The 15,551-nt window shown below is 39.8% G+C and overlaps 1 non-coding gene and 1 pseudogene across 1 annotated transcript; one reads left to right on the forward strand and one right to left on the reverse strand.

Moving 5' to 3' along the window:
• Gm5133 (predicted pseudogene 5133) lies at positions 893–4,241 on the reverse strand (annotated as a pseudogene).
• Positions 4,342–4,451, forward strand: Mir6382 (microRNA 6382). The gene has a single exon (NR_105803.1). It is a non-coding gene; the product is annotated as a microRNA 6382 (primary transcript).
• Positions 4,452–15,551: the final 11,100 nt, after the last annotated feature.

The raw sequence follows: 15,551 nt of genomic DNA on the forward strand, positions 1-15,551 counted from the left end.
AAATGATAAAAGTCAAGGTATATTTGTTTCCTTAGAAATGTCTTTTCTACGTGGTATATTTACACAATGGAGTACTACTCAGCTATTAAAAACAATGAATTTATGAAGTTCTTGGGCAAATGGATGTATCTGGAGGATATCATCGTGAGTGAAGTAACCCAATCACAAAAGAAGTCACTTGATATGCACTCACTGATAAATGGATATTAGACCTGAAACCTAGAATACCCAAGATACAATTTCCAAAACACAAGAAAATCAAGAAGGAAGACCAACAGGTGGATACTTCATTCCTCCCTAGGATAGGGAATAAAATATCCATGGAAGGAGTTGCAGAGTCAAAGTTTAATGCTAAGGTGAAAGGATAGACCATCCAGAGACTGCCCCACCCGTGGTTCTATCCCATAGTCAGCCACCAAACCCAGACACTATTGCATATGCCAGCAAGATTTTGCTGAAAGGACCCTGATATAGCTGTCTCCTGTGAGGTTTGCCAGTGCCTGGCAAATACAGAAGTGGATGCTCACAGTCATGTATACGATGGAACACAGGGCCCCCAATGGAGGAGCTAGAGAAAGTACCCAAGGAGCTAAAGGGGTCTGCAAACCTATAGGTGGAACAACAATATGAACTAATCAGTACCCCCAGAGCTCGTGTCTCTAGCTATATATGTAGCAGAAGATGGCCTAGTTGGCCATCATTGGGAACAGAGGCCCTTTGGTCTAGCAAACTTCATATGCCCCAGTACAGGGGAATGCCAGGGCCAAGAAGTGGGAGTGAATGCATAGGAGAGCAGGGCGGGGGGTGGGGGAGGTATAGGGGACTTTTGGCATAGCATTTGAAATGTAAATGAAGAAAACATCTAATAAAAAAATTTTAAAAAGAAAATAAAAGACTTCTCTTTTCTATTCCCACAAAAACTTTTAAAAAGAAAGATAGGGCTATTTTTTTGTTTTGTTTTCTTGTTTCACTTGATTTCAGTTTTTCCTATTACTACCTTCTTTCAATAAGCATTAAGGTATATCTAAGTTTTTCTAAATGTGATATAATTTGCTTTCTTTTCTTGTAAATAATTGACTATATGAACAGGAAGTACTGAATAGCAACAGCACACAAAATAGCAATAAGTGCGAACCCTATCCTGTACTTTCTCACTTTCCCATTGTGTTTGCCTTTTCCTTTACTTCCATTGCCTTTGCCATGCTCAGAGTGATGCTTACAAGTTGAGAAAAGAGCACTGGGACTATATGGCCCCCACAGCTCTTGAAGACCATTGGAGGTTTCATATCGGCGTCCTGCACAGACCTTGAAGCGATAGCGTGAATTTGCATGATAGTTGGAAAAGGAAAAGGAAGTGTTCGGTCCTCTGTAAATCTAAGGAAAAAGGATCAGATGAAAATTATGGTTTTCTTTTCAATTAAACATGCATTGAATAGGTTTTTACAACAAGAGAAATGAAAATAATTTCATGTACATGTTCATAACAAAAGTAAAGGAATTCAGTATTTATTAGATAATTATGTTCAATAAAGCATAGCATACCCTATATCAGTTGAAGTTTAATTGCATTGTGGATTTAAATCATGTGTTATGGCCAGTGAGTATCAAGAAATACTATATAATTATATGTAATGATTTAATTAAATGAATAAGTAGTTGTCTCCAAATAAAGATTAGGTACATAAATGGTAAGGATGAGATGGAAATTTGGGATAAGTTTTAGTTACTTTACATACCTTCAACAATAACTTACCCCCTTGCAAAAGGGTAGCCCTCAGCTGGGCGTAGAAGTATAATTTTATATTTTTTTTTAGTCCTGACTGTCCTATAACTCCTCTCCCCTTCGAACAGGCTGACCTCGAATCAAATTTCCACCTGCCTCTGCCTCCCAAGTACTGGGATCAAAGGCATGCTCCCCCACAACCTGGCATTTTTTTTAAAGCAAGGTGTCTACCTTCCAAGCTGTTGTGTAGCCAAAGAGTAGCCTCCTCCTGCCTTTTCCCCACAAGTGCTCAGGCTAGAGATAAGTACTACCATGCCTGGCAAAATGGTGAAGACTAAATTTGCAAGAATATACCTGATTAGCCTTTTTTCCAGTGTTGACTTGAAGACAGTAAATAATGGGATCACCTTCAATTGGCTCCAAAGACTCCCATTTGATCTCACAACAGTTGTTATTCAGTGGATGAACTTTAGGTGCTGGGGAAAAACGTGACATTTTAGAAGGTCCAAACAATTTATAATCTTTAGATTTCAAATACATTGAAGAGACTCATGCAAGCACACAATCATTACAAGAACATGTACACCTAATATGAGAATTCCATAACCATACTTTAAAAATGATTAATCTCAACTTCAGGCATATCTCTTCCACTCCATGTCTTATTCCTAAAAGTGGTAGGGTTGGAATTGGTGATGATCTCTAAGACATTTGAAACATACTGACTGTGGTATTTTTATTACACAATTTTTATGGATTCCAAGACATGGTTTGTCTGTGTAGCCCTGGCAGTCCTGTACTCTGTAGACCAGGCTAGCCTTGAACTTAGTCACATTCCTCTCCCTCCCGAGTGGTGGGATTAAAGACATAAACCACCTCTACTGGGCCTGAAATCTTAATGAATCTTACATTGCCCTTTAAATCTCTAATTAAGCACTATATTATTTGTGGAATTTCCTATTTGTGAATTTTAAAAATCACTACTGCTACTTTTAAGATTTAATTTTAAAATTGTTTATTTTATGTGTGTGGAGAGTTTGTTTCATAAATGGAATGTCTGCACCATGTGCATGTCTGGTACCTGTGGAGATCATAAGACAGTGTTAGTTTCCCTGGAACCAAATTTAGAAGCAAGAGTTTTCATGAGCAGTACACCTGGCATCTGTCTTTCTGAGCCAGGTCTCCCATCTTACTCTAGAATTTTCTGATTACTGCTCAATTCAATTCATGTTCCGTGGAAGCATCAGCAATATGGTTAGTGTCTTTGTATACCATTTACCTTTCAGTGCAGTGGGTGGGGACTTTGTAGTAGTGAAAGTGTAGATGTCAGACTCTGGTCCTTCCCCAGCTTCATTACATGCCTGGATTTTAAACTTGTATTCTGTATACTCACTCAACTTTTGCACTTTGTGAGTCACATCCGGCCCACGGTAAATGACAGAAAATCTGAGAGTAAGAAGATAAAGATAATATAATCATCAGTTAAGCCCAGGAAGACAAATTAAGCCAGTAAGGTAAACAAAAGAAAACAAAAGGCCAATAGAAATCAAGGCAGTGGAGTCTCTCTCTCTCTCTCTCTCTCTCTCTCTCTCTCTGTGTGTGTGTGTGTGTGTTTGTGAGAGATAGATAGATAGATAGATAGAGAGAGAGAGAGAGAGAGAGAGAGAGAGAATATGAGAATATGAGAATATACCTGACAGGATACAACAATTTAAATTTCTTTTTACTGCAATAGATTTTAAATGGTAAAAGTAGTTACCTGCCAGATCGATCTTCCATTAGTAAGTTGTAGTTGATAAAGTTGGCAAGTTCTTTTTTGCTTGAGACAGTGCCCCATTTGAGTCTGAGACTCTGGTGTCCATAGGCCACACAATTAAGCTGTGGAGGCTCTGGTGGTAGTGGTTTGGTTTTGCATTTTATTGATGGGCTAAAAGGGCTTAGTCCATAATGATTGATAGCTTGAATTCTGATTCTATTGGTAAAAGTAAAATGTATGAATTTATATTCAATAAATGAAATTATTTTCTTCATATAAGCCAATAGAATGATGTCAGTTTTCCAAGACATAACTACTACTGAGAATTATTGATGAAAAGCAGACATTGGCTCTTACTGCTATCAAATTTCACCAATTAAGAACTCTTTTCAAGGGACATCTGTGTGTATTAAATACACAAACGTGTCTGTGGTCAAAATTCTCAACAGTCTCTTCATTTACCCAAAATAAGATATGAGTGACTTACCTGTATGTAGTATTAGGTCGTAGACCTTTCAGAACATACTCTGTTATTCTTTTGACAGTCATGATTTTTTTATGTCCGTATTCAATTTTATATCCAATGATTGGAGAGCCATGACAGTCTGGCTCCTCCCACCGGATAGCTATGCAAGTTGATGACAGCTTGGCAGGCACTTTGCTTTCAACTTCTTTTAACACTGGAACCATTGCTGGGACGGTTCCAGGTGTAGTCACTTTTGCAGTTCTTCCAAACATTCCAACCCCAACTGTATCCACAGCCTGAAAAACACAGGCTTGGTTTGCAATGCCTTTCAACCATTTTCCGTGCATGGACCATTTTGTTGTATATGAAAACAATGAGTCCTAAAGACATAGTCTAACCACTTGGTTCTCTGTCACATATTCTAATCATATGGTTTTGTGTCACAGAAATAAAAGCTGAGACTTGCAAGCTGCATTTTTTGGAATGTAAAGAGAGCACACAAGGGAAAGAAAGTCAAGAGTGTTGAAGTGGACATTTAAGAATCATTATACCCCTGAAAGACTCACCTATCACTTCACTAAGCTTTCCCCTATTATTCTTCATGCTTGAGTCTCTCTCTATTAACAATATTACCCAGTTAATCAATTTCTGTTATCTTGGCAAAGCATTATTTTTTGTTTTTGTTTTGACAGTAAAAATACACAAATATCTATAACCTATTTCCCTCTGAAGACAATCTGTAAAGTCCCATCCCACAACCAGGAAATCGCCATTCATAAAACCCCCTGATGTTATTCAGAATTGTGTGCACTTATTTGTGTGTATACTTACGTTTTATTCAATGACTACGGCTATTCCAATTTTAAGAAATTTTTTTCTCACAGGTTCCCTTATGTTTCTCTTATAGCCAGTCTCTTCCTACACTGTCCATCTTCTAACCTCTGGAGACTACTAATTGCTCACCATCATTCCTGCAATTTTGGCATTTTCAGAATATTACATAAATTGAATATGCAAGAGATAAACTTAGATGCAGGCTCATTTTGCAGTTACTGCAATTCCCTGGAGATTTTCAGCTATTGTATATATTAATAAATTGTCTACTTTTTTACTGAACAAACAGTATATCACAGTACAGAGGGATCACTGTTTACTAATCCACTCACTTATTGGTAGATATTTGAGCTATTTTTAGTTTCTGTGTCCTACAAATAAACATAAGATGCTACTGTGCTCTTTTCAGGAAGGGTTACAGCTCTCATCAGTAATGCGTGAATGATCAGTTTCCTCATGTCTGTGACAGCACTTGGTGTTACCATTACTCCTTAGCTTAGGCACTCTGTAAGATATGGAAAGGCATTTCTTTTTTTTTTAATTAGATATTTTCTTTATATACATTTCAAATGCTATCCTGAAAGTTCCCTATACCCTCCCTCTGCCCTGCTCCCATACCCACCCACTCCCACTTCTTGGCCCTGGCATTCCCCTGTACTGGGGCATATAAAGTTTGCAATACCAAGGGGCCTCTCTTTCCAGTGATGGCCGATTAGTCTTCCCCTAAATAATCAATGCTGCTGAACATCTTTTCCTGTGCTTATTAGCCATCTGTATATTCTCTTCTGTCACTAATCTTTTTTATTAGGCATTTTCTTCATTTACATTTCAAATGCTATCCCAAAAGTCCCCCATACCCTACCCCCCTCCCCTACCCACCCACTCCCACTTCTTGGCCCTGGTGTTCCCCTGTTTCAGTCACTAATCTTAACCATTTCCTAAGTGACAAGTTTCAATTCACTGTTGAGTTTTAGAGGTCTTTATATATTTTAGGTGCTATTCCTTTGCAGGATATATGTATTGCAAATATTATCTTCCAGCCTTTAAGTTCACTTTCATCCTGTTTAGAGGGTAGAGAAGTAGAAGTTTTAAGCTTTGAGGTAATCAAATTCACCAAATAACTCGATTATATGGGTTGTGCTTTTGGTATCAAGTGTTTGCTTAGAGAGAAGTTATAATTATTTCCTCTTATTTATTTACAAGACTGGTTTTTAATAATTTTTCTTGTTTATAAATTTAATATTTATATTTCTAAGGTGCTCATTTATTTCTGTTAATGTACATTGGTGTTTTGACTGCATGTGTGTGTGTATGAAGGTATAAAATCTTTAGATACTAGAGTTACAGGCTGTTTTGAGATGCTATGTGAGGGCTGGGAATTGAATGCAGGTCCTATGAAATAGCAGTCAGTGATCTTAACAGGTGAGCTAACTGTCCATCCTTTCTCTTCTGCCTCCCTCCCTCCCTCCCTCCCTCCCTCCCTCCCTCCCTCCCTCCCTCCCTCCCTCCCTCCCTCCCTCCCTCCCCCTCCTTCTTTCCTCCCTCCCCTTCTCACTGTCTTTCTGTCTGTCTGTCTTTCTGTCTGTCTGTCTGTCTTGCTTGCTTTATTGCCTTTTTTTTTCATTCACTCAGTTTTAAGACAGAGATTCTTGGAATGTTGCCCAGTTTGTACCAAAGCCTGTGAGTGTAAGGAGTCCTAGCATTTTGACCTAGAGTACCTGAGATTCCATGTACACGCCATTTTGCTTGGCTTTCTATTATCTGGGAAGGAAGATGTAAACTCACTGTTAATTTATCTTTAAATGATTTGTAGAGTTCTCCAGTAAATCGGTTTGGGACTGGGTATTTCTAAGTGTTTTTTTTTCAAATAGAGAATAAGTTTCTTTCATGACTACAAGGTTATTTACATCACCTAGGCTCAGGTTTAGTATTTTGTGATTTTTGAGAACTAGTCTCATTTCTTTTCTATACACTTACATATGTAAAATTGTTCTGTGATTGTAAAAATAATGCTGTTTTCCTGCAGAATTTAGTGATTTCTGTCTATTCTTTTTAGTGTCGATGAAGCCTCTTCTCTCACACTGAGTGCCCTGGTGTTGTGAAGCTAACCAGTTCAGACACACTTCTGTGTTCTTCATCTCTTATGGTTGTAACTCTGAAAAGGTCAAAGAAATTGGTGCATTCAGGTCCCAAGTTACAAGTTTGTATTTCTAGACCTATTCTTTGCTGTTCTTTTGTTAGCACATGTTGAGTATAGACAGAAACAACTTTCATTATGGCATCCTCATATATGACCATCTTCCTACCGCCCCATAAAACTCTTTTGTTCACTTCCCATGCTCCCTGATCCCCTTTATCTCCCTTACTAGTTGCCTGCTTTCTGTTTCATCCTGTTTTTTTTCTTTTTCTTTTCTAGCCTCTTGAGTTTAAACTATGGTGATTGCTTACATGAGTATTCAAGGTCACTTTGCCAGCAAATAGCTAGACTTCCTGTAGCAATTCTAAGTACTAAACTTATATAGATTAAGAAGTCTCTGCTAGCTACAGGCTGGTGGTTGGTTGTGTGGGACAGAGTTCTTACCTTAAAAAGTAGACTATCCTAGGTTGTAGATCATGTAGGACCATGCCCTTCAGTTTTATGCCACAGTGGCTACTTACGGTTGTAGGTCTCCAGTGTCCTCGCTAGTGTCTCCCAACCTTCTTATGCTGCATCCAAAGATGATCTCATTGTCATCTGTTTCCAGTCCAGACACACAGCAAGGTTTTATAGCCCTGAATCAGGCCCTCAGGAACTCCTGCCCTTGGGCTCCCAACCCTTCCTGACCCTTCCTGACCTTTACTGCTCTGGTGTTCATAAGTAAGTCTTAGTCCATCTAGTCCAACCAATAGGAGACTCACTCTGACCTGTTGCCCATTTCTCTATATTTCAGAGCTGGCCCCTTATGCCTTAATGTTCAAGAAACTGCAATTTTGCTCATCTCCAGACTTCTCAAAGTTATTCTCCTTCAACCTGTGCTTTGTCTCCTATCTCTGTGCAACAGGATCAGCCCCTCTGCACTGTCCTCCACTTCCTCCTTCTGTTCCCAGTCTTATCAGACTTCCCTTTTCCAATGTCCACTTTCTCTTCAGCCCTGGAACCCACTCAACCCTAACCACTCTTCTCTCTATACAAATTCAGGTAATATCTTTCTTGTGGCCCCAATACTTCATAATTATTTTAAGGTAATGGATAGGACCATATAGTTTCCCATTCCTGGACCTCTGGATAGGTTCACTGATGGTAGTTTTTCAGGAACCCCCATATCCATCTGGCTTGATAACAGTCTTAGAGTGCTACCATGATGATTTTGACTGCTTTACCTTGTGTGGCTGAGGCAAGTTCCCTTCCTTTTCAGATGACCTTTTTTAGCATGCAGAGTTCATTGGACAGTGGGGGTCATACACCTAGCTACAGATAGGACAGTTAGCATCATTGCTCTTTAAAATTCCTAAGACATCACTCATTCAAATTCCCACACTTGGAGAGAGTAGTGCTTCCTCACTTCAAAGGGATTATCCTTATTAACAGGAAACTTCTCCTGTGTCTCCTTGAAGCAGCCCCATTGCCAGAAGGTTCCACATTGGGAACATGATTGCCTAATCCCTGACCCTGTTAGCTGTCTAAGGTCATGATGTGTCCCACTATCTTCCCCCTCTGACTGTTTTTACATAGCTTCTCTTCTTTTCAAATTTATCTTCTCATACCAGCAGAACATCTCAGATCCTCCAATGCCAAACTTTGACAACCCTACTGCTATCTTAACAACGTACTCTTCTGTTCCTCACCTTAAAAGCTTTTCCTTCCTCCAAAAGAGCCATTTCTACTTTTCAGGCCAACCCCTTTCCGCTCTGACATGTTCTTAGTACACAAGCTCATCTCTGCCCTCTTATGAAAAAATGCTTACAGGATATCTGTAAACAATGTAACATCTGTCAGTGGTCTCTATTCAAGCTCGTATTAGGCATCCATCATTCCTGACTCTACTTACTGTGCAACTCTTGCCTTCTTCCCATAAGATACATCAAGTACTTCCTGGTAGTAGCTGTAGTTGACACTTTCACAGGTTGGGTGGAGGCTTTCCCCACTTCTAACAAATGTGTCTCCATTGTGGCCTCAAGGTACTAAGAGAAGTCATTTCTAATGTCTCCCATTCAATTTGACAATGGCTCTGAATTTGTTAATCAAACATCTCAATGGATCAGTAGTACCCTAAACATTTATAAAAGTTTCTACATTCTTGTCATAGCCGGTCCTATGGGAAAGAGAGACAGTGATTGGAACCTTCAGAACTGTCTAGCCTGCTCCTTCCTCCAGCTACATATGGACTGGATTTCTTTCTTTACCCAAGCATTGCTCAAACTTCCTGAGGTTCCTTATAACCCTCTCATTCCCTGCCCTCCTGAGTTAATGTATAGGCCCTCACTATTGCCCACATATCCACTCAATTGGAATTCATCAAATGACCATCCTCGTTCATAAAGTATGTCTCTATTTTAGTTATTCAAACCCTTCTACTATCCTTTGATATTTCTGGGATCCCATTTCAATCCCTGCCATAACAGACCACTCCTTGCTCCTCCTACTTTGAGATCTTGTTTTGATTCTCACCTCAATGAACCCTCTAAAGACCACATGCCTGCCCAATCTCCTTCTAAGAGAAGGATCCTCCCACATCCAAACTTCAAGATTGTTCCCACTGGTACTACTACTTCTCCTCATAAGGAAGCTCCCACTGGCCCTGGGGACCTGAACAAACTAGTTACTACTCTCCTGCCTGCACAGGACCTACCTTGGTGTGCCTCATCTGTATCCTAGAGAATAAGCATGAATGCAAACCCCTGTCTACCAACTAACACCACCATTGCTCTTTCTCCCTTCCCTCCCTCTCAGACTGGGTCTGGGTCCTTACCTGATGGCTAAACCAGAGCACCTCACTCACTACCAATCTCCAGAAGAGCTTCAATGATTCTGTCCACTCCTCCTGTTAGGTCTGACTACACCTGCCTCACATAGCTAACATAGCTTTCCTGATTGTCCATTGCTGCCTGGCTTGCTTCAGAAGTGGGTACTTCACCCTACCTGTCCAGACACTACTGGATCTGTATACACACTTGGGGGAATGTCTGAAATGGAGGTGAAGATTTCTGCAAGCAGGTCACCATAATTGTTTCCAGAGATCACATACCTACCTGTAACCTCCTTAGTGTCTCATCACTGGCAATGATATAAAGGCCTCTGTCTGGCCTACCAAGTCAACCTATGCAACATCTTCAGCTTTTAATCTGATCATTGCTACCTTACTCTAACCACTCTTGCCCCAGCTCAGAAACCAAAATCAGACCTACTGACTTTTAGGGAAGTGATTGGCTTTCTGATCCCTTCCTTGTGTCTTACTTTTCTCACCCTTAATTCCTTTGTTATCCCTTTCTCCCCCAAATATATCTCCCCCTGCTATTGAATTCATACTCATGATTTCCCTGAAATCCACTTCTTAAAAGCTAATATTTTCAACTTAACCTTGGAGGTGTCTCCTTCAGATTGTCATGCCACCCTACATACCCTGTCACAGCCTAGCCTTTGGACACTCCACCTCCCTTTGTCACACTCATTCTTAGCACCAAATACAGACAATCACGAAGCTCTTCCAGATATCCTGCTTTAACCTTTCTACTTGTCTGCCTGTCACAGAGCACTGGAATCTTTGATTTACAACTCCTAGGCATTCACATCTCTTCCTTTTATCAGATAAGAGTGTCTTCTTACCTTCCTTTGCCCTACATTCTAATTCTTTCCTCCTGACACACAAATCTCAATCCAGAACTTACCTTATGTCAAAACACACTGGGCTGTGAGGATGATCTTTCTCATACCAGTCTTGGGGCTCTGACAGAAGTGGGCACAGGGACTTCCAAATAAGTATTAGAAAGTCTCAATACTTGTTTGTCAGGATGTGATGTTGCACATCAGCTCCTGGAAGTCCATGACCAGATGTGTTCCCTAGCTGCTGTTTATCATACAGGACATCTTTACTTGCAGAGCACACATAGGGGTGTATGTGCACTTCTGAATGATCAGAGCTACTGTATTAGTACATCAGCTCTGTTAGAGATGGATTACAGAGGTAAAGGGAGAGGGCCTCTGCTCTTCTCCAGTACTCCAGCTCATTCTTAACATTTTCCTTGTCCTATCTGCTTTCTTTGGCTGCCCCTTTCATCCTGATGTCCCTGCAGATACTCTGCCCACCTCAGCACTGCTCTCAACCTGATTTGTAAACCCTTAGGTCTATACCCATCAATTTGTGTTGCTCTCAAATTTGGCCAGAAATGCTTCTTTAGGCAGCAGAGTCTTTTAAGGGATACAGTGCCATGTACTGTCAACTGAGAATCAACTGCCAGTGATCAGTTGTGGGTGAATCATCTATATTAAGCTTTCCCGATTGAGGACTCAAGGAGTATCAGGAAGAATAGATGGAAAGAATGTAAGAACTGGGAAATAAGAGAGTTGTGAAAAGCTGACCTCTGAATGCGGCATGGCTACTGCACACAGGCACAACAGCTCACACTAGTTGCACCTACCTGTATAACATCAATCCATTTAAAAATTCCATCCTGGACAGGAGAGTGGTGCTCAAGGCTCTACTCTTTTTGGTAGAAGAGTTGACCATTGATGGCTGTTGAAGGAGAGAGAATTACTCTCTTTTGGGTAATGTGGATTCTGGTATATTGCCCATCTGCATGCAGCTGGCCCCACATCCATGCACATATGAAGCACTCATTGGAATCAAGGAGTTATTAATAACAAAAGAGGATGTAATGATGCCATGAGAGATGTGGGTAATGGCACTAGGGTGAATTAAATTAGGAACTTATGGATGAATATGGTCAAATACTTTCATTGAGCCATCAACTAAAAATTTAAGTTATGTTTTGTCGCTCAAAATGTGGTCTCTCTTAGGGACTGCTCCATGTGAACTCATGGCAAATATGTTCATGTATGCTACTATTCTTAGATATAGGTATCAATTGTGATGAAGTTTTGGTAGAGCTGAGTTTAGGTATGTCCTTATTTCTGCTTGCTCTGTCTATCTTATAAAGGTTGCTGATGTCTCCTGAAGAATAGTGCCTTTGCTTATTTTTCATTGTTATTTTGTCAATGTCTGTTTCATGTATTTTGGAACTATTTTTAGGTGTATACAAAATAAGCCTTAAGAATCAGAGAAATGATTATTTGTCATTATGCCATATCCTTATTTATCCTTGATGATTTCCCTTATGCTAAAGCTTTTGTTGCCTGAAATATAGACAGCTGTTTCTGTCTTATTTTGCATGATCTCTCTCTCATCTCTGTGTATCTCTTTACTTTTGTCTATTTCTTCATATTTAAATTGGGTTTTTGTAGACAATATATATTTGAGAATTTTGTCTTAAGTCCTTATTGCTAATCTCTTAACATATTAATGTACTTAATTTTTATCCATAATAAATCTATGAACAGTTTACAGACAATGCTCCACATATTAGAACATTCTGAATTTGAATAATTATCCTTTTTTAAAAAATTTTTTTATTAGGTATTTAGCTCATTTACATTTCCAATGCTATACCAAAAGTCCCCCATACCCACCCACTCCCACTCCCCTACCCACCCACTCCACCTTTTTGGCCCTGGCGTTCCCCTGTACTGGGGCATATAAATTTTGCGTGTCCAATGGGCCTCTCTTTCCAGTGATGGCCGACTAGGCCATCTTTTGATACATATGCAGCTAGAGTCAAGAGCTCCGGGGTACTGGTTAGTTCATAATGTTGTTCCACCTATAGGGTTGCAGATCCCTTTAGCTCCTTGGGTACTTTCTCTAGCTCCTCCATTGGGAGCCCTGTGATCCATCCATTAGCTGACTGTGAGCATCCACTTCTGTGTTTGCTAGACCCCGGCATAGTCTCACAAGAGACAGCTACATCTGGGTCCTTTCGATAAAATCTTGCTAGTGTATGCAATGGTGTCAGCGTTTGGATGCTGATTATGGGGTGGATCCCTGGATATGGCCGTCTCTACATGGTCCATCCTTTCATCTCAGCTCCAAACTTTGTCTTTGTAACTCCTTCCATGGGTGTTTTGTTCCCAATTCTAAGGAGTGGCATAGTGTCCACACTTCAGTCTTCATTCTTCTTGAGTTTCATGTGTTTAGCAAATTGTATCTTATATCTTGGGTATCCTAGGTTTGGGGCTAATATCCACTTATCAGTGAGTATATATTGTGTGAGTTCCTTTGTGAATGTGTTACCTCACTCAGGATGATGCCCTCCAGGTCCATCCATTTGCATAGGAATTTCATAAATTCATTCTTTTTAATAGCTGAGTAGTACTCCATAGTGTAGATGTACAACATTTTCTGTATCCATTCCTCTGTTGAGGAGCATCTGGTTTCTTTCCAGCTTCTGGCTATTATAAATAAGGCTGCTATGAACATAGTGGAGCATGTGTCCTTCTTGCCAGTTGGGGCATCTTCTGGATATATGCCCAGGAGAGGTATTGCTGGATCCTCTGGTAGTACTATGTCCAATTTTCTGAGGAACTGCCAGACTGATTTCCAGAGTGGTTGTACAAGCCTGCAATCCCACCAACAATGGAGGAGTGTTCCTCTTTCTCCACATCCTCGCCAGCATCTGCTGTCACCTGAATTTTTGATCTTAGCCATTCTGACTGGTGTGAGGTGGAATCTCAGGGTTGTTTTGATTTGCATTTCCCTGATGATTAAGGATGTTGAACATTTTTTCAGGTGCTTCTCTGCCATTCAGTATTCCTCAGGTGAGAATTCTTTGTTCAGTTCTGAGCCCCATTTTTTAATGGGGTTATTTGATTTTCTGGAGCCACCTTCTTGAGTTCTTTATATATGTTGGATATTAGTCCCCTATCTGATTTAGGATAGGTAAAGATCCTTTCCCCATCTGTTGGTGGTCTTTTTGTCTTATTGACAGTGTCTTTTGCTTTGCAGAAGCTTTGCAATTTTATGAGGTCCCATTTATCGATTCTCGATCTTACAGCACAAGCCATTGCTGTTCTATTCAGGAATTTTTCCCCTGTACCCATGTCTTCGAGGCTTTTCCCAACTTTCTCCTCTATAAGTTTCAGTGTCTCTGGTTTTATGTGGAGTTCCTTAATCCACTTAGATTTGACCTTAGTACAAGGAGATAGAAATGGATCAATTCACATTCTTCTCCATGATAACCGCCAGTTGTGCCAGCACCATTTGTTGAAAATGCTGCCTTTTTTCCCACTGGATGGTTTTAGCTCCCTTGTCAAAGATCAAGTGACCATAGGTGTATGAATTCATCTCTGGGTCTTCAATTCTATTCCATTGGTCTACTTGTCTGTCACTATACCAGTACCATGCAGTTTTTATCACAATTGCTCTGTAGTACAGCTTTAGGTCAGGCATGGTGATTCCACCAGATGTTCTTTTATCCTTGAGAAGAGTTTTTGCTATCGTAGGTTTTTTGTTATTCCAGATGAATCTGCTGGTTGCTCTTTCTAATTTGTTGAAGAAATGAGTTGGAATTTTGATGGGGATTGCATTGAATCTGTAGAATGCTTTTGGCAAGATAGCCATTTTTACTATATTGATCCTGCCAATCCATAAGCACGGGAGATCTTTCCATCTTCTGAGATCTTCTTTAATTTCTTTTTTCAGAGACTTGAAGTTCTTATCATACAGATCTTTCACTTCCTTAGTTAGAGTCACGCCAAGGTATTTTATATTATTTGTGACTATTGAGAAGAGTGTTGTTTCCCTAATTTCTTTCTCAGCCTGTTTATCCTTTGTGTACAAAAAGGCCATTGACTTGTTTGAGTTAATTTTATATCCAGGTACTTCACCAAAGCTGTTTATCAGGCTTAGGAGTTCTCTGGTGTAATATTTAGGGTCACTTATATATACTATCATATCATCTGCAAAAAGTGATATTTTGACTTCTTCCTTTCCAATTTGTATTCCATTGATCTCCTTTTCTTGTCGAATTGCTCTGGTTAGGACTTCAAGTACTATGTTGAAAAGGTAGGGTGAGAGTTGACAGCCTTGTCTAGTCCCTGATTTTAGTGGGATTCCTTCCAGCTTCTCACCATTTACTTTGATGTTGGCTACTGGTTTGCTATAGATTGCTTTTATCATGTTTAGGTATGGGCCTTGAATTCCTGATCTTTCCAAGACTTTTATCATGAATGGGTGTTGGATTTTGTCAAATGCTTTATCAGCATCTAACGAGATGATCATGTGGTTTTTGTCTTTGAGTTTGTTTATATACTGGATTACGTTGATGGATTTCCATATATTGAACCATCCCTGCATCCCTGGCATGAAACCTACTAGGTCAGGATGGATGATTGTTTTGATGTGTTCTTTGATTCAGTTAGTAAGAACTTTATTGAGGATCTTTGCATCAATATACATAAAGGAAATTGGTCTGAAGTTCTCTATCTTTGTTGGGTCTTTTTGTGGTTTAGGTATCAAAGTAATTGTCGCTTCATAGAATGAGTTGGGTAGAGTACGTTTTGTTTCTATTTTGTGGAATAGTTTGTGAGGAACTGGGATTAGATCTTCTTTGAAGGTCTGATAGAACTCTGCACTAAACCCATCTGGTCCTGGGCTTTTTTTGGTTGGGAGACTATTAATGACTGCTTCTATTTCTTTAGGGGATATAGGACTGTTTAGATTGTTAACCTGATCTTGATTTAACTT

Source organism: Mus musculus, chromosome X (assembly GCF_000001635.26).
Source record: "Mus musculus strain C57BL/6J chromosome X, GRCm38.p6 C57BL/6J".
Classification (NCBI taxonomy): Eukaryota; Metazoa; Chordata; class Mammalia; order Rodentia; family Muridae; genus Mus; species Mus musculus.